This window comes from Carassius auratus, chromosome 44 (genome assembly GCF_003368295.1).
Source record: "Carassius auratus strain Wakin chromosome 44, ASM336829v1, whole genome shotgun sequence".
Classification (NCBI taxonomy): domain Eukaryota; kingdom Metazoa; phylum Chordata; class Actinopteri; order Cypriniformes; family Cyprinidae; genus Carassius; species Carassius auratus.
This window is the reverse complement of record NC_039286.1, coordinates 8,962,088-8,983,142: the sequence shown is the minus strand read 5'-3', so window position 1 is coordinate 8,983,142 and position 21,055 is coordinate 8,962,088. Positions and strand designations below refer to the sequence as shown.

Below are 21,055 nucleotides of genomic sequence, written 5' to 3'. Positions count from 1 at the left end.
TCATACATAGCCTATTTTCATAAAGAAAAATTATATTTGTATAAATGATGAAGGACATAAGTGTTTTTGAGTTGCTTATTGACAGTTAAATACTTATTAAAATGTTAACATTGTGCTTGTAAATACTGAGATTTAATCATCACATCTGATCTCTAAACACTATCAAGTTTAATCTGTTCCTCTGCTTCACATTTTTTACCCTGCTTGTTTATTAAATGTTTGTTACAATTGACTACAATTGATTACTGTACTAATATGTTTGCAGATTCTGTGCTTCTAGAAAACACTCCAACCAAAAATCAGGGTCGTGAAATGAATTCATACTATGAAAATGTGGATTACTTGCCTTCAGCAACAGCTTCAGGCTGCAAATGCTCTCGGTACAGAGGTAAGATATTACTGACATGTTACAGAATGTTATTGTTTTGCTTGCTTGTTTAAATGATACAGAGTTCAGAAAGATAAAGAACTGAACACTTTTCTGAGAGAAAAACAGATATCAAGATCATACTAGAAAGATTATTCCAGCAGAAAGACCTTTGTAAATTGTTTAATTCATTAAACCACAGTGCTATAATTTAAAGGACATAACATAAAATTAGTATTTCTTTCAATAAACACTATATTACATGACCAATATCAAGAATCCTCATTTTGTTTTGTTTTTTAATTCTCCACAAATGCTTTGAGGTCTTTTAAAGAACACAAAGAACAATGGCTATAAATAAAATTGTAAAATTTAAGAGAGAAGTTATGCAAAACTTATTTGAGGTATAACTGTGTATTGATAGGGACAGATACGTTGTATTGATGCAACAAATTAAAAAATAATTATAGAAATATTTAAGACTGATATTTTGATACACATTTTAAAGATATTTTGATGCTTTCGTGTTAGCTACATTTTGTTTGACCGTTATAAAACTTTGTTCATCTTTAACGAATTTATTTTTCTGCATTTTTCTTATTCGACGACTCGAGCACCTAATTTTGGATATATCATAAAAGGGATACTTATCCATTTCTAGAAATTTTCAAAGAGTTTAGTTAAATGTTAATGCTTGATTTTGGTTGCATTTGTGAATTCATTACTGATTCCAAATTACATGATATATAATCACTTTTTGATTACTTTTCCATTAGTTTTGACCTACATAACTAGTGTATCTTCTATCTTGTAAAAAATAAAAATGCAAAGAAACAGAAAATGGATTACATTTCTTGTTTTATTACATTATGTCAAGGTTTCTCAAACTGAGGCCCATGAAGGAACTGCAGGGTGTTCACAAGTTTAATGAAAAGTTAATAATCACATTATAAAAAATAATAAATAAATATTTTATATAAATAAAATTTAATAAATGTTTTAAAAAATAATAACAATATCAAATTAAAACACTAAATAAAAAAATAATAATGATTATGTGTTTACTCACATGTTGTGTGACCATTTACCAATGTCAGAGTAACATGAATATGCAAATGTGTTACTTATTTATTAACTTCTTATCATAAAATCTCAGGGGGGAATTCAAATAAATATATGGAACCATGAACCACAAAACCAATAAATAAGCTTCTCATTTATGCATGATTTGTTAGGATTAGACAATATTTGTCTGAGATACAACTATTTAAACATCTGGAATGCACAAATTTTATCTAAATATTGAGAAAATCTCCTTTAAATTTGTCCAAATTCTTAGCAATGTAGATTGCTAATCAAAAATTAAGTTTTGATATATTTACAGTAATATATATTTACTTAATATCCTAATGATTTTTAGCCTAAAAATAAAAATCTATAATTTTGACCAATACAGTGTTTTTGTTTAGTTTTTTTTTACTATCACTAAAAATACCCAAGCAATTTAAGATTGGTTAGGTGACACAGACATATATTAGGTGAAAGAGATCCGGCTGATAAAAAAAAAAAAAAAAAAAACCTTCGAATGCCTGCATTACATGTAAATAAGAAATAACGTGAATATTTTATATTTTAATTACAAGTACTTCATTTTTGGAATCTGATTACATAATCCAGTTTACATCTAATCAGTTACTACCCAGCTCTCTCTCTATATGTGTGTGTGTGTGTGTGTGTGTGTGTGTGTTTATGTACACACACCCAAACACACACCTGCAGGTGAGTCATAGAATAAATACCTAAATCTCTTTAACTAGGATTCTACTTTGTCTTATTCAGTTATTAAACTAAACTGATAAAACCATTTTAAATAGAAAAGTTGATTTAGTATTTTGTGTTAATGTCCCTTAAAACATACACGAGAGAAGATGGCCTCCTTAATCATTTTACATTTTGAGCTTTATCCATTTAACGGTTTATTTCACTGAACTCAATGCCTGATGCATCCACATCCTTCACATGTTAAACTTATATTTAAAATGATATCCATACGTAAAAGTATATAGTTCTTATATTGTTTTGAAGAAACATACTTGCAAAAAGCATAATAAACCAAAATTAGCATTTGTTTTCCTGTACAGTAGGCCTGAAGTGTTCATGTTCTCATGATGCTTTGATCAACAGATATGTTTCTCATGATGAGAAGTTGTCCCGCAGGTGCAGCTGTCAAAAGATCTTTATCTAAGTTGCTATTTGAGGTTTTCAGTCAGATATCCAGTTATATAAATGCTATTTTTGTCCTAGCATTTTTGGTTTTAGTTGTTTTATTTTTAAAAATACAATTTAGGCTGTATACACACACACACACACACACACACACACACATATATATTTGATTTCCCTCATCAAATTTCTACCACAGCTAACTCCACTGAAGAGCAAGAAAGAGAGAGAGAGGTTTGTCCACCTAAACGGACTCAAGTTCTTCTGATTGTTTTTGCTGTCTGTCTGGTTTTTGCTCTGGGAGGTCTCTGTATTCTGGGGATACTGTGTGAGTATAACTCAGATTATATAATATATAGTGTGACATTATAGGACGCCCTTTGTAAAGCGGCTCACACTGAAAATAACAGCAACATTTTGTCACATTTAGCTTCAAACAATGTTTAAAAAACAGATTTTTTGACGGTCAATTTTTAGCACATTTACAACAATATTTGTCAACTTAGAGATATTTTAAATAGTTAAATATAAATATTAAATATTAAACCTAAATTTTAAATGTTAAATCTAAATGTTAAATCTAAATGTAAATGTAAAATCTAAATGTTAAATCTAAATGCTAAATCTAAATCTAAATGTTAAATCTAAATGTTAAATCTAAATGTAAAATCTAAATGTTAAATCTAAATCTAAATGTTAAATCTAAATCTAAATGTTCAATCTAAATGTTAAATCTAAATCTAAATCTAAATGTTGAATCTAAATGTTTTGGTTGAAACTAAATATTTAGCTAATATGCAAAATTCAAAATTGACTCCTGGACATGGATTATCGTGATAATGACTACCTAAAATAATAAACACGTTTGGAGAAACTGTATTTGAAGAGTAGGTGTGTCACTGTTATGAAAAGGTTTGCATGCTTAAACGCCAGCAAGAGCCTATGCTCTCGGCTAACGCCCATTCGTTGGACATTTTGAATGACAGTTGCGTCAATAGTTACCGTACCTGGTCAGGAACAGGCAGGGAAATAGGCTCTTGCGGCCGTTTAAGCATGCGAACATGACAGAGAGTGATGACATGATGAGTGATACAGTCTATGGTGAGGACATAACATTCAGTCAAAGTGAGACCCCTCGTGGCTGGCTATTATGGCTACAGGTCATCATAAGCCCCACACTTTTCATAAAAGTGACACTAGCCTACTCTTCAAATACAGTTTCTCCAAACATGTTTATTATTTTAGGTACCGTATTTTTCGGACTATAAGTCGCACCTGAGTATAAGTCGCATCAGTTCAAAAATACGTCATGATGAGGAAAAAAACATATATAAGTCGCATTTATTTAGACCCAACAACCAAGAGAAAACATTACCGTCTACAGCCGCGAGAGGGCGCTCTATGCTGCTTAGTTTGTAACTTGTTAAGTTGGTAAGAAATCTCAAAGAAAAAAGCGATATGTCAAAAACGATAAGTTGTTGGCAATAGAGCATCACAGTCCCGCCCACAGCTGGTGCCGGAAGTAAAAATTCAATGCAATTTCTGCATTGACATTTGGGGTATAAGCCATAAAAACCTAACCATATGGTAGACTTAAAACCAGCTACGGCTGTACTAAGCGATAGTATATGCTCATATAAACACAAAAGGATCATGGGGCACTAACTTTGTTTTGATATAAATGCGATGTCTTGGCTAAGTACTTCATTACCCACAATCCTGAACAATCCCACAGTGATGCATCTGATTGGTGGAGCTCGTGTAACCGTCTGGTTAAACCCCGCGAAGGTCCGTGGAGACTGAAGATCGTTAATAAAAAATAAAATAAAATAAAAACCTGTGTTGCGTTTTTGCACGGTAGACTTATCAGTGCATTCATGATCTCCATGGCTGCCATGAGAGTATTGCAGGGAGGTTGGTAACGTTAGTAAGCATTATCGTCCACTTTAGCTAGGCTACTGTAGCCTTCATATGGTATGAGTCATATCAAGCATTTTATAATGCCACTGTCAAAACAATATTTAGCTTAGGCATACCTTCTTGTGCATTTACTGAACATTTGTGTAATGGCAACGACATGTGTTGATGACTGAGCGGTGATTGCAGTCGGGGACAAAGCACTGCACCATGTTGCTGAAGTTATTGTTAACCACTTTCACACACGCACACAATATAAAATACACGATGATAAATATAAAAATCAATACACAATACCTATCTAAAAACTGTTGATTTACACGATTAATACTGAAAGAACTGCTATTACTGCACATTTACTATATAAAATAAAATTCACTGGAGGAAAAAGTTTGCGCGAGCGGCCGTCATCAGATTTGGAAGTCGCTCAAAAAGCTCGTTCGCAGTTGTGGCTCCAGTCGAATTCAATGAGGCGCGGTGGTTTATGGGATGAGTAGTTCCTTGCGCTAGAAATGAAAATATGTACACAGTCTTGTACCTTTGACTTTTTTGGAGATTTCTCTTATTTTTTTCACTCAAAATGATATGTTATATGCTTATGAGTTCAGCCGTAGCTGGTTATCCTCACACATGCTCTAAAACTCTTTAAATACGGATTTTTACGAAAGTCAATGGGAGAAATGAATGGGAAATTTACTTCCGGCACCAGAGCTCTCTCGGGCTGTGGGCGGGACTGTGATGCTCTATATGACCACTTTCACAGAGGGCACAGAGTAGAATATTGATTCGGTTTTTTAAGGGAAGCAGGGATTTTAGGCATGATTTGATGCATAAGGTGTGTGTAGATATTAATGTTAGGGAACAATGTTAGTGATGTGTACATTTAGTAGGAAAACACATTATCTGATCCACACTCCAGAACAGAAAAGGGCGGTATTGCACCAATAAGCTGGATGCCAACCGCCGTTAAACTGGAAAGAAGATGAATATGACAGCTTGCTGTGAGTTACAATGGTGAGAATATATTTTTTCACAAAATAATTATTTAAATTTAAGAGTACAAGTTATTTTCATACAGTGGTTTTGGAGTTAATAATCTGTAAGTCTAAGGTGTAAAGTCAGCAACATATAAGCATAAGGTGTAAAGACGCTATCCTCCGGTTTCACAGACAAGATTAATTGAGCCATGGCCTGATCCTGGCTTAATCTAAACCCTGTTTGTTACTTACATAATATAGCATATTTGTGATTGTGCTGTAAAAACACATTTTATAATGAATAACTAACAGGGGAGCTCCATTAAGTATACGACTCAAAAGTGGATTTACATAAACCATATATACATCTTAAAGACTATTACTAAATGTCTACCATCTGACAGGATAGTCTTTGATAAGTATTGCAGGTGAGCACATTTAACAGACAAGAAACAGGCATCTGAGTTCACTCATTGTTGTCAAGACTGCTTTAGATGAATGTAATCAAACAAATCTACATACAGTAACTAAACACAGGTTATCTATTTTATTTGTCCATTTGCAATATTGTTAATTTTAGGAACATTTGTGTTGGATAAAAAGGGAGTTACATCATTTACTAACTCAACATGCAGATGCAGTATATCACAGATAAATCAAAGAGGAGACTGACTCTTGTCTAGATGTTACAGGAACAGATTATGTTTATCTGCTGTAGAGTGACCAGAGTGACTAATGAAGGAATGCTGCCATCAAAGGATTTGTGTAAGTACGCTACAAAAATAAATGAAACATTTTAATTAGTGTATTTTCAAAGAGTTATAACAGCACTTTTCTTATTGTTGAATTCTGTGCATTTGCTGCAGATCTTTTGTGGTGGAGCAGGACCTGCAAGGAAAGGGGAAAAAAAGGAAATACCTGAAACAAAAGAATAAAGTAATGATTTTTTGTATACTGGGTGTGTGTATTTGTGTAGGTTATGAAAATGTCTCCAGACTGGTGTGTGCACTGAGGATGGAGAAGTCCACTGCAGCATCCGGAAAAGGTCCAGAGATATGGATGAGATGCTCCATCACTCCAGCTCTCACCAGCTCTCACCAGGACCAGATGCTGCTATGCTCTCTTCCTCATCAGTGGCCCCAGAGCAGCGAGAGCATCTAGAGAAAGACCAAAAGACACTGAGGATTTGATTTTGGTAAAGTTTTTTTCTGCTGGTTTCTGTTTATACAATGAAGGCTGACTTTGAGAAGCTTCAAAAGCATCAACAAAAATTTTATGGAGCTTTTATCTGAAGTCATTGACAGTGCTCTTATTACAGGGGCCTACAATCCTCTGATCCACCTGGAGAAAAGAGCCGTGCTCACAGACATACTAGTGGTTTTGAAACAGTTCAGTGGTTTAGCCCACTACAAAAATAATAAATTAATGCATGTACTTGTAAACTCTGAGTAACTCTGACATCCCCGTTGAGAAGAGTGAGATTATGAAGAACAGCGCAGCAGCAGAATTGGCACAGCTGTGTTGAGATGATAGTAAGATGTGGTTCACCATCTGTAAATACATGATTGTTAGAACAGTAAGTTTGAATGAAGCTTTGTTTCATGTGTTGTTGACTTGTACATGTATGCATTTATTGTGATGCTAACATTTATACATTCTTTTAATAATTTAAACATGTTTCTTGTTGTCAGTAAATAAAATATAAATATTTTATCTATTTGTGTATTAATTGCTTGACTGAAAACTGATGCATTCACATCAACTGCATTAGTGTATATTCATGTATAGCTATGTCATAACAGAAAATACATTTTGTTCTTTTACTAAAATGTAATTTTAAGGAAAAAAAAATTATATAATTTTTGGTTGGCATTTATCATTATTATTTCATGTAAGTGTTGGGGTGGGCAAATAATGCAATTCATTATGTGGTAATCTTCATTTTTGAGTAGTAATGCTTACATTTTTAGAGTATAAAATCATCAGTCTTCTCCAAAGATGAGATCTCCGAGCAGCTAGCTGTTCGACATGTGCAGACATTGCAGAGTCGCTGAGAGAAACTGTACTGGACTGTTAAGTTAGTGATGCTGTGAAGTGGTAGTGCACCTGTACCTCTTTTTTATTATTATTGCCAAACTTGTAAAATAAAAGATCAGGGTAAGACGGTTGTATTTAACAATAACAATCATAACGCCATGAAACAGTAAATAAAAATTTAACGTGTTCATCATATGAGATCCTATACAAGAAAATATTCTAGAGATAACGATTTGGGGTTTTCTAATTCTATAAAAACAAATCACATTAGTGTAATTAAAAATATAAAAACTTAAATTAACAGTATTGGCTATACTACAATCTTCATTATCAAAATACTTACAAATACACTCATTAAATCTGTGACTCATATCTTTTATGTTTTTACGCTCGTTTTAACTTTGTAGATTACATGATCAACATAGCGGATGATGATATCCAAATCGCATTAATGCTTCATACACAAATAAGCATTCAGGCTGTAGAGTATGTATTCTTTTATCGCTCATTAAATTAGTTCGTATTGAAATTAAGTGCCTAATTAAAGGCAATGCGGTTTCGAATGCAGCCCAACAAAATCTCGTTTTGACATCTCGTGTGGTTCTGTGTGATTTGGACAACTTCAAGTTACACCTCTTTCGTCAAGTTCCGCCCACTTCAAGTAAGGCCCCTGTCTTTCTTGCAGTCTGTAGACAGCAGGGGGGCGAGGTTTCATATTTTTTTGAAGCACCCCTGGGCGCTGCCATTGGCTAGCGGACCCCCACCTGCTGTTAGCATTCCATTGACTCCCATTCATTTTTGACTCAAAGACTCAATTTGTCCATTAATTATTTATAAAGAAACACAAAAATGTATAAAAGGCTCCATTACCTTGTATCTTATGTTATGGCCCACTAGAAGCAGTTTTTGTAAAAACAGGCTAAAGATTGCATCATAACCATCGATTCTCTGTTGCACAGTAGAGAAATTACCGTATGGCTCGCAGGCAATCTTTTACTGTCTATGAGGCAATCGGGGGGACGTGGAGGCATAAAGTCAAGGGAGATAATTAATCAGAGTACTTACCAAAATTTGCTCCTGTTCACGCTCGCCTTCTCTGCAATATTCAGTGGGTGATTCAGATTTCTCTTGGCACAGCGATTAGAAGACTTAAAATTGTCAGACAGGTTGCTAACGTGACATCTACGTCATCAAGCTCAGTTTGATTCTGCGCAGTACGCTCGACCCCCGGGAAGTGCGTTCTTCTAATTGACTCGGTTGAAACCAATGGGGTCGCTGTGTCCATTTCTTTTACTGTCTAGGCTACAGGAGCATTGATTGATTTAACTTAGATTTAACATTTAGATTTAACATTTAGATTTAAATTTAATATTTATATTTAACATTTAGATTTAGATTTAGATTTATATTTAACATTTAGATTTATATTTAACATTTAGATTTGACATTTAGATTTATATTTATATTTAACATTTATATTTATATTTAACATTTATATTTGACATTTATATTTTATATTTATATTTAACATTTAGATTTATATTTAACATTTAGGTTTAACATTTAATATTTATATTTAACATTTAGGTTTAACATTTAATATTTATATTTAACTATTTAAAATATCTCTAAGTTGACAAATATTGTTGTAAATGTGTCAAAAAATTCATCCCGGTTTTTTTTAACACTGTTTGAAGCTAAATGTGACAAAATGTTGCTGTTATTTTCAGCGTGAGCCTCTTTACAAACGGCGCCCCATATGACATCACTGTTACTGCTTATGTTCTGTTTTCAATCAGATGTCAGAGTTTCAGTGCAACAATCTGCCAAGAATACTAATGGCACAAGTGAGTAAAATATATTTGATGATCCATTACGGAGTTACTTTGTCTTGTTTTTTTTTTTTGTTTTTTTTCTTTGTTTCTGTACCAGTCATGGCAAGAGAGCTTGATAAACTTGCAGTCTATTACACCAGAGAGTTAGAGAACATCTCCATATTAATGACTGTGAGTTAAATTGTGTTTCTTTTCTTCTTTTTTGGCCTTGTCATGCAGATTACAAAGAAGAGTTCGATGCACTTCGCAACCAGCATAAGAAGACACTTGAAAAGCTGAACAGATTAAACCGTATGTTTTATGATCTGAGCCTTGTGCAATGTATAAAAGACCTATCCCACACAAGCAAAATCTCAGAAATAAAGACGTAGTGTGAAATTATGAATAATTAAAGGGGGGTGAAATGCTCGTTTTCACTCAATATCCTGTTAATCTTGAGTACATATAGAGTAGAACTGCATCCTCAATCAGCAAATACAGAATAAATAAGGCACATCACAAATCATATGCACAGAAAACAAAATAAATTTACACTCAGCAAACCAGTGACCACACAACAAAATTGTTATTCCCTGTCCCAGGATATTGCACTAACCCAATGGCCCAAGATACAAACATAAAACATACAGCAACGCACACAGATGAAGACTAATGAGCAACACAGTGGGCCTTCCTCCCACACACACACACACACACACACACACACACACAACTGAATACTAAAAACAGGGCACAGGAAAAACAGTGGCCAAGATGGCATATGACGGTCCTCCTGTATGGACACAGACCGCAGCGTCGAACCAAGAGCTTGTTTAGTTGTAATACTGTAGCAATCGCCTTATTCCGTCTGGTTTTTACTCATACATTCCCAGGCCAATCTATAATACAGACATGACGAGTCAACACAATTACACACATATAAACAAGCGCTCCGTAACACCGATGTAAACACGTGAGGGAAAAAAGGAAGCCAGTGAACTTACATTCTCAGCACAACAAACAGCACTCGGCAAACTTGTAGTGGTCATACTCTAAATCAGCGACTAATATAGACAAAACACGAATCAATGAAAGTTCATTACGACCAATGCCTACAGAAAAAATGGAACACTGCTCATAAGTAAAAGCAGAAAACTTACATTTTCATTGAAACACGCAGACACAATCCGTAGCCGGTGAGGGCTCAAGAAAACGAGGCTAAATGTAACCACGGCACTGAATAACCCACAAACACCAAGTCAAGATCAACTCGTACAACCAACCAAGAGTCCAAGGAACCAAGAATCTACAGTAAAACACTAATCAGAGAAACCGCCAGCTTGCTACAAAAGGTGCAACGCCAAATGCCCACCACCTGATTCCAATTGCCACCAATACTCCAAAATCATCACCTTCATCCATACTGCCATCAACATCATCCCCTATGAAATTTGGCATGCTTACATTAAGCATCTCACCCCCATATACAAGATGTGGTAAACCTGGGTCAGTTGGGAGGGGGCGCAGTTCTTTCCGATTGATATTCTACTAGGGACCTAACTGATCTCTTGGCCTTATTTTATAAAGTGTTCCAACCTCATCAAGGCACCTCACAATCTCATACACCACATTTTCCCAATGATCACTAATCTTGTGCCGTCCATGCGGGTGACTGCGACGATACACCAGTGTACCAGGGGGCAGGAGTGGCAAAGGAGCCAAATGATTCTTTGCTCGTTGTTGAGCAGCTGCCTCCAAATGAGCCCGGGCCTGGCTATAGATTGCTGAGAGATGCTTCTGGTGTTCTTGAACCCACTCGGCAGTAGTAGAGTCTAATGGAATATCAATTGTGCCCAACAAGGAATCAAGTGGAAGAATGGGCTTACGCCCAAACATCAGTTCATACGGAGAAAACCCCGTAGACTGATGGACTGTGGTGTTATAAGCAAACAAAACCTGTGGTAGATGGTACGGCCACCGTCTCTTCTTTTCAGGAGGTAGTGTACGAAGCAAGTCATGCAATGTGCGATTAAATCGCTCACATTGTCCATTGCCTTCTGGATGATATGGGCTAGTGCGAGATTTATGAATTCCATACACTCTGCACAATTGTTGGAACAGCTCACCTTCAAAATTTCGCCCTTGATCAGTATGGATACGTAGTGGAACACCATAAGTGTAAAACCACTGCTCTGTCAAGACTCGAGCTACCGTTGACGACTTCTGGTCTGCTGTAGGATATGCCTGTGCAAATTTAGAGAACACATCAGTAACAACCAAAAGATTCTCTTTCCCATCACTAGATTTTTCCAATATGGAAAAGTCAATGGCTACAATTTCTAGGGGACTTGATGCCAACAGACTACCCATAAAGGTCCTCAGTTTTGGCTGAGTTGCCTTGGCCACCACACACCGCCGACATTCACGGCACCACCGGTCGACATCCTTCCGCATAAAGGGCCAATAACATCGCTGGCGGACAAGACTAACTGTTCGATCTACCCCCTGGTGGCCATGATCATCATGCAAGGCTGTGAGCACTTCTGTCTGAAGAGCCTGGGGCAGCAGTAGCTGCAAGACCTTTTCAGTACTGCCAGGGACATGTGTCTTCCTGTATAGGACCCCCTCATAGACTACTAGGTCTGCCCATTGACGGACAAGCTCCACAACAGCAGGGGACTCAGTGGACCTCTCTGAGGCTGTAGGAGGACTACCCCTCTTCCAATATACAAGGAAGGCCTTCAAAACAGGATCCTCAGCCTGCAAAAGTTGGAGATTTGCCCTAGTTCTTGTAGGGCATGCATCTATGGTCTGTATTTCAACAGAAGGGGACACGACCACACTCTTAATTTCGGCCGGCACAAAGATCCCCGAGGTAATCTCATCCATAGAGACTGAGACTGGTGGTGGCGGAAAGCGGGATAATGCGTCCGCATTCTTGTTACATACGCCAGGACGGTACTCGATGGTGAAATCAAAAAGAGCTAGTTGCGCAGCCCAACGTTGCTCTACAGCTCCTAACCTAGCTGTCTGTAAGTAACAGAGCGGATTATTATCGGTCAGAACAGTAAATTTGGTACTGAGCAGATAATCCCGAAACTTGTCTGTTACTGCCCACTTAAGTGCCAACAGTTCAAGTTTCATGGCTGAGTAGTTATCCATGTTTCGCTCAGTTGGTCGCAAGCCCCTGCTTGCATACGCGACTGGACGCCGAGGTCCTCCATCCTGTTCTTGAGATAAAACGGCACCAAGCCCCAGCCCACTAGCATCTACCTCGAGGACGAATGGTTTACTAAAGTCGGCGTAACCCAAAACTGGTGCGCTTATCAATTTGTCCCTCAAAGTATTGAACGCTTGATCACAACCCCAGTCCCAATGGTCCCGCAAATTGGCATTACGTCCCATCTTATTTCTGTTAGGGTGTGGCTGGAGCTTTGCCACCAATTTATGTAGAGGAGCCGCATACCTCGCAAACCCCTGCACAAAACGCCGATAATACGATGCAAACCCAAGGAACGATCGCAACTCTGCGACTGTAGATGGAGTGCTCCAATCCCTAACTGCACTGATCTTGTCAGGGTCTGTAGAAACCCCAGAGGCTGAAACAACATGGCCCAAGAACTTTACTTCAGGCTGAAAAAAATGACACTTCTTTAGTTTAAGCTTAAGACCGTGCTCGCGTAGACGACTAAATACTGACTCCAAACGTTCCAGATGTTGTTTGAACGTGGATGAAAAAACGACCACATCATCTAAGTACAGGAGAAGGGAATGGAAACGCTGGTCCCCAAATATTCTTTCCATCAGCCGCTGAAAAGTCCCGGGTGCGTTGCACAACCCATATGGCATCCTCTGGAACTCAAACAGGCCAAAGGGCGTGCAAAAAGCGGTTTTAGCCCGATCCCTTTCAGCAACTGACACCTGATTATAACCACTCGCAAGGTCAAGAGTGGAGAAGAGAGACGCACCTGTGAGGGCATCCAAAGATTCCTCAATTCTCGACAAAGGAAAGGCATCTTTCCTGGTCTTTGCGTTTAGTTGTCTATAGTCAACACAAAGACGAATAGATCCATCTTTTTTCTCCACCACCACGATGGGTGAGGAATAAGGACTACAGCTTGGTTTTACCACTCCCTGATCTAACAGCTCCTGGATATGAGTCTTCACTACATCATACTGGGATGGTGGAAGTCGTCTATAGCGCTGCCGCACCGGAATGTCGTCAGTCAAAGGAATCTCGTGCTCGATCAAGTCAGTACAGCCTAAAAGTGCCTCACTACAGCTAAAAGTGTCACTATACTTCTGAAGTAAAGACTTTGCTTCCCATTGCTCGGACTCAGTTAAATTAGGCCAGGAAAGGTCCGCAAACCCCAGCGAGGGAGTTGTAGCAGCCTCCATTGACCGAATAAACGCGACAGGGCCTTGGGTGCCATTTTCTTCTTGGAAGCAGATGGATTTACTAGCGGAATGTGCAGTGATCAAATACATTTCCCCCAACAGGGTACGTGGTTTTATCCACCGATCTACCTGGCCCACGTTAACAACTGGCACTTGTACGGTACCATTTCCAATGGGGATCAAGGAGATTGGAACAATTAAGTCTGGTGGCAACTGCCACCCTGTCCCTGCTGGTTCTAACAGTACAGAAGAAATCAATGGGCCAAGCCCCTGCCTACAGGTGGCTGACACAAACTTTAAAGATCCAGCTGGAACACAGATAGAGGACCCAGGGGCAGTCAAAACCCTGCCTAGAACCCCAGACGTAGAAAAGTCCTCGAAGCGTTGACACGCTACTAAGGCATGTTCCCAAATGGCTGGGACTGTTAACCCGGAAGTAAACAAACTTGCACCGTCTTGGCAAAAAAACTCTTGCAGGCAGCAACGGAGGACATTCATCCCGATCAATCCTGGGACAGAGTCCTTGTTTGTCTTAAGTTTGGAGTCCGGTGGATCTTGAACCACCAAGACGCCTATGGAAGGAAGAACTTTTCCTAAGACTTCTACATCCAATTCTAAATATCCTCGATATGGGATATCCAGGCCATTGGCTGCTTTTAACTGTAACCAACCACAAGAACGTAACTGATCACACCCCAAAACTCGAAAATGGTCATTAAAGAAGGACTCCGTGATAGTAGATACCATAGAACCGGTATCTATAAAGACAAGTAACAGTTACACCACCCATCTGAACATCTGCCACTGGTCACTCGCCCACCAATGCAGAAGGACAGGACAAAGAAGATATAAACGAGTCTGAGCCCATCAAACCCCCTTCCAGTGCTTGGCTCCATGCACTAGAGGGTGCTAGTTTCCCTGTTGCCTGCTGGAAGAGTCATCCCTCCCATTCCCAATGGGCAGCCTAGGCCCAACCCCCACACGCTGTGTCTGCCGGGAGCCAACCGGACAATCCCTAGACATATGGCCTACTTGCTCACAACGCAGACAAATAGGTCTGCCATCCACATCAAAACGAAACCGCCTCTGATGATTGGTCTGCCTATTTGGTAGATTGGATGGCCCTGAGCCAGAGGACAGATGTTTAAGAATAGTATCTAATTGGGCCTGCTGCCTACGCAAACAGTCTTTCAGCTCGGTCAATTCATTACTTTGTTGTGCTACAACAACCTGAGCTTCTGCCTGATGCGCTCCCACCACCCTTGAACTAGCGTCACACGAAAAAGCCCTTGCACGAACAGGACGGGGCCCCTCACCATCATCGGCCCCTATACGCAGCATTTTGTCCCTAACGTTTTCTACAAATTGATCACGGAGAACACAATCAGGTTTAGCAATTGCAGTTGTATTTTTACGTTGTGCGACTTCCATAAGTGACATTAATGAGTGTGAAAATTCACGCAACGTTTCTCCCTCCCGTTGACGAAATTGGAAAAAATTTTGTTGAGCGTCAATATAAGACTGGCTACAGCCAAAAGTCTCAGTTAGTATAGAGAAAATATTCTCAGGTTCGGATCTAACTGGAGCTGGATGGAGTTTAATTTCTAGCTTTGCCTCCCCATCCAGAAGATCATACACGAAATGCGCCTGCTCACCTATGGACATATGCCTAACCTGTAAACATCGACGGACCTCTTCAATCCATTCCTCCACCGGAGGAGACTCTGAACTACCAGAGAACCTAGGATATTTACGTTCTCTAGGAACATACACATATCTTAATCCGGAAGACCCTGGCTCCTGAGTATTTGGCTCTTGGCGATTTGACTCTTGCTGACTCTGCTCTCCCTGTTCTACAGCCCCAGCAGATGCTACACTTCCCTGACGTAGCCTTTCATTATCAACCTGCAACTGTTTAATCTGCTCCATTAGCTGCCCGACCCGTTCCTCCAAATCCTGGGACATTTCGAACCGAACAAAGCCAGAAGGGAAGAAGAGAGAAAGTTTTTTTTTTTTTTTTTTTAATATATACAAACCACTGGTCACTTGCAGAACCGCCGTCCAGGCCCAGTCCTCAACCACTGCTTTTCCTGTACTCTACCTGCACTCAATACATACACACAAAAAAAACAACAACAACAAATTACACCAGTCCCAATCGCATCCTGCCGACTACGCCAAATGTAACCCCTAGGGGGGCCTTGTCAAACCAGTCAACCAACAATCTAAATTTTATATATTCACAAGCAGGCTATCCCAATAAAGGGAAATAAAAGGAGAGAGAGGGACTGGAGTATTATAAAAATAGAAACAGTTTATTTTATTTTTCTCCAGTTAGACACACTTAAAATAACAAACATTAGGCCTCTGGTCAACAAATTCAGGGACAGGGACAACAAAGTGCAAAATCAAAATGTGTATAACAAAAATCAGCAAAACTCAATCAGCAAATACAGAATAAATAAGGCACATCACAAATCATATGCACAGAAAACAAAATAAATTTACACTCAGCAAACCAGTGACCACACAACAAAATTGTTATTCCCCGTCCCAGGATATTGCACCAACCCAATGGCCCAAGATACAAACATAAAACATACAGCAACGCACACAGATGAAGACTAATGAGCAACACAGTGGGCCTTCCTCCCACACACACACACACACACACACACACACACACACACACACACACACACACAATTGAATACTAAAAACAGGGCACAGGAAAAACAGTGGCCAAGATGGCATATGACGGTCCTCCTGTATGGACACAGACCGCAGCGTCGAACCAAGAGCTTGTTTAGTTGTAATACTGTAGCAATCGCCTTATTCCGTCTGGTTTTTACTCATACATTCCCAGGCCAATCTATAATACAGACATGACGAGTCAACACAATTACACACATATAAACAAGCGCTCCGTAACACCGATGTAAACACGTGAGGGAAAAAAAGGAAGCCAGTGAACTTACATTCTCAGCACAACAAACAGCACTCGGCAAACTTGTAGTGGTCATACTCTAAATCAGCGACTAATATAGACAAAACACGAATCAATGAAAGTTCATTATGACCAATGCCTACAGAAAAAATGGAACACTGCTCATAAGTAAAAGCAGAAACACGCAGACACAATCCGTAGCCGGTGAGGGCTCATGAAGACGGAGCTAGATGTAACCACAGCACTGAATAACCCACAAACACCAAGTCGAGATCAACTCGTACAACCAACCAAGAGTCCAAGGAACCAAGAATCTACAGTAAAACACTAATCAGAGAAACCGCCAGCTTGCTACATTTAAAGGTGCAACGCCAAACGCCCACCACCTGATTCAATCAAGGCGCAATTCCCGCTGCTTACGCCCTACCCGCTACATCCAGACAAAGAGGGAACTGCTCCATCTTTCAAGAATAATCTTTGTGCGAATCCGGAATTAAACTGATTGAGATTGAGCAAGCTGTCCTCAGCAAAATGTGCTGCACATGTGGATTATAATTTTCGGGAAGCGAGTTAAACAAATTGTAACCATTGATCTCTAAGAACAGCGTCCCTGGGAAGGCCAAACAAAGGTGATTGAAAGATGAAAATAACAGCGTTTCAAACGACATGGCGACAAACACAAACGCAGCTCTTCCTTCTTCTCCGTTGGAGTGCAACAAGGCCACGCCCCCCTTTTTATGAATTCACGTGGGTGGAGGTTGGTCAAAAAACAGTTTTAGTGACGTCGTTACTGCAGGAACTAGAGGGATGTAGTCCAAACGGGTCGTTTTTTGTAGGTGAATTCTGTTAAATCAAATATCTCGCTTGGCATTGAACTTTGAGCTTTAGAATTTTACAGATATTATTTATACTCTAACAACAACATTACACACTAACTAAAGTTTAAAACATGGGATCACAAAGAAGGGGACCTTTAAGGCCTTCGGAGTCAGATTTCATATTCTGCAGTTAAATTTTGCTCACATTGAAACAAATCAAAATCATATTTTTCTCAAAATTAAGCCATTTTAAAGTCCACTGATAACAACTGAGCAATCAAAGTGTTAAGTGTTTGATGGTCTCGGCAGATTGGGTAAAGGTTAGCATCTTATTCCACCACAAGCACAGCTTGATCACAGAGTAAATGGCAGAAGGGGAACAAATGCATCAAAAGTGCTAAATTAGATGCATGATATCACCTATAAAAGTATGGAATCACCCCTCTCCAAAGATGTTCATTCAAATGTTTTATTGTGTAGAGAAAAAACCAAGCACATATGCCACAAAACAATTTTCACTCAACAAAACAATATTCTGGCTGTATAAAACACTTAAAAGAACAACAAAGAAAGATAACTATAGTCAATTACAACTGTTTTTACAGATCAAACACTGAAACCCACTGAAGAACACTTAGCCCACTGAAACCTTGTTTTTTTTTCTGTTTAGATGTTAAAGATGGTTTTCGTTTGGCTTTTCCCATTTCTTTTAGGCGATTTCTTACAGTCTGGTCACAGACATGAACTCCACTTTCCGCCCGCTTTGTTCCGCATTTGTTTTGTTGTTCATTTTCTGTTTTCAAGGCATATTGCTTTAAGTTTTCTGTCTTGGAGCTTTGATGTCTTTCTTGGCCTACCAGTGCACTTCCCTTTTACAACCTTTCCATTTGATTTGTACTTGGTCCAGATTTTAGACACAACTGACTGGGAACAACCAACATCTTTTGCAACATTCCATGAAGATTTACCTTCTTTGAGAAGTTTGATAATCCTCTCCTGTTTCAACTGACATCTCTCGTGTTGGAGCCATGAGTTATGTCAATCATCTTGGTTCAACACATCACTAATGTGTGCAAGCACTCTTTTTTTTTAACTGCAGACTAATTAGCAGTTGTAATCAGATACAGGTGTTTGTTTTAGAAATGCAAAGTGCATGGTGATTCCATATAATTTTCCTCAGATTTGTGTGATTCCATATTTTTTTCCTCTGTTTGATCTGTAAAAAAACTTGTAATTGACTATAGTTGTCTTTCTTTGTTGTTCTTTTAAGTGTTTTATACAGCCAGAATATTGTTTTGTTGGGTGAAAATTGTTTTGTGGCATATACAGTATTGTTCAAAATAATAGCAGTACAATGTGACTAACCAGAATAATCAAGGTTTTTAGTATATTTTTTATTGCTACATGGCAAACAAGTTACCAGTAGGTTCAGTAGATTGTCAGAAAACAAACAAGACCCAGCATTCATGATATGCACGCTCTTAAGGCTGTGCAATTGGGCAATTAGTTGAAAGGGGTGTGTTCAAAAAAATAGCAGTGTCTACCTTTGACTGTACAAACTCAAAACTATTTTGTACAAACATTTTTTTTTTCTGGGATTTAGCAATCCTGTGAATCACTAAACTAATATTTAGTTGTATGACCACAGTTTTTTTAAAACTGCTTGACATCTGGGTGGCATGGAGTCAACCAATTTGTGGCACCTCTCAGCTGTTATTCCACTCCATGATTCTTTAACAACATTCCACAATTCATTCACATTTCTTGGTTTTGCTTCAGAAACAGCATTTTTGATATCACCCCACAAGTTCTCAATTGGATTAAGGTCTGGAGATTGGGCTGGCCACTCCATAACATTAATTTTGTTGGTTTGGAACCAAGACTTTGCCCATTTACTAGTGTGTTTTGGGTCATTGTCTTGTTGAAACAACCATTTCAAGGGCATGTCCTCTTCAGCATAGGGCAACATGACCTCTTCAAGTATTTTAACATATGCAAACTGATCCATGATCCCTGGTATGCGATAAATAGGCCCAACACCATAGTAGGAGAAACATGCCCATATCATGATGCTTGCACCTCCATGCTTCACTCTCTTCACTGTGTACTGTGGCTTGAATTCAGAGTTTGGGGGTCGTCTCACAAACTGCCTGTGGCCCTTGGACCCAAAAAGAACAATTTTACTCTCATCAGTCCACAAAATGTTCCTCCATTTCTCTTTAGGCCAGTTGATGTGTTCTTTGGCAAATTGTAACCTCTTCTGCACATGCCTTTTTTTTAACAGAGGGACTTTGCGGGGGATTCTTGAAAATAGATTAGCTTCACACAGACGTCTTCTAACTGTCACAGTACTTACAGGGAACTCCAGACTGTCTTTGATCATCCTGGAGGTGATCATTGGCTGAGCCTTTGCCATTCTGGTGATTCTTCTATCCATTTTGATGGTTGTCTTCCGTTTTCTTCCACGTCTCTCTGGTTTTGCTCTCCATTTTAAGGCATTGGAGATCATTTTAGCTGAACAGCCTATCATTTTTTGCACCTCTTTATAGGTTTTCCCCTCTCTAATCAACTTTTTAATCAAAGTACGCTGTTCTTCTGAACAATGTCTTGAACGACCCATTTTCCTCAGCTTTCAAATGCATGTTCAACAAGTGTTGGCTTCATCCTTAAATAGGGGCCACCTGATTCACACCTGTTTCTTCACAAAATTGATGACCTCAGTGATTGAATGCCACACTGCTATTTTTTTGAACACACCCCTTTCAACTAATTCAACTAATTGCCCGATTGCACAGCCTTAAGAGCGTGCATATCATGAATGCTGGGTCTCATTTGTTTTCTGAGAATCTACTGAACCTACTGGTAACTTGTTTGCCACGTAGCAATAAAAAAAATATACGAAAACCTTGATTATTCTGGTTAGTCACATTGTACTGCTATTATTTTGAACAATACTGTATGTGCTTGGTTTTTTCTCTACACAATTAAACATTTGAATGAACATCTTCAGAGAGGGGTGATTCCATACTTTTTGCCAGGGGTTGTATTTTATTTATAATAATTAAATGATAAAAAATAAATATTAAACCTTAACTATGCTTCCACTATTCGAGCTCACTGATTGGTTTAAGAATAAACCGCCTTATATCTTAGATATTTTTGCTGCATATTCTACAGAACAAACAGCAGTGTCAAGCGGTGCCACCAAGTTATTTTCTGTTCCTTGCCAGTTCATTCAATTAAGACAATATAGCTTCTGAGTACAAAGTTATTAACCCAACAATAGTAAAAAATTTTTCAGTGGGCCACGTAAATGTGTTTGGTTGTGTGGGCCGTGAGTTTAAAAAGGTTGGGAACCACTGGCCTTATGTTTACTAAGAAAAATGATAATTATTTAGAATAACATTCCTTGAAGAATCATTCTAAAACCAACAAATAGTCAAAATAATTAGGTTGTGCATTGCTGTGCTGTTAGCCTTATGTGCATTATATCAGGATTTTTTTTTCTCCATCAGGATTTTGTCACCTCAAATGTTGAAGAGACTAACTGGATTGGT

The 21,055-nt window shown here is 38.5% G+C and overlaps 1 long non-coding RNA gene across 1 annotated transcript; it reads right to left on the bottom strand.

Annotated features, from left to right (window-relative positions):
- Positions 1-9,778: 9,778 nt before the first annotated feature.
- Positions 9,779-10,540, bottom strand: LOC113062394 (uncharacterized). The gene is made up of 3 exons (XR_003278528.1): positions 10,496-10,540; positions 10,340-10,399; positions 9,779-10,234 (listed from the first exon to the last, which is right to left on the bottom strand). It is a non-coding gene; the product is annotated as an uncharacterized LOC113062394 (long non-coding RNA).
- Between the last annotated feature and the right edge of the window lie 10,515 nt (positions 10,541-21,055).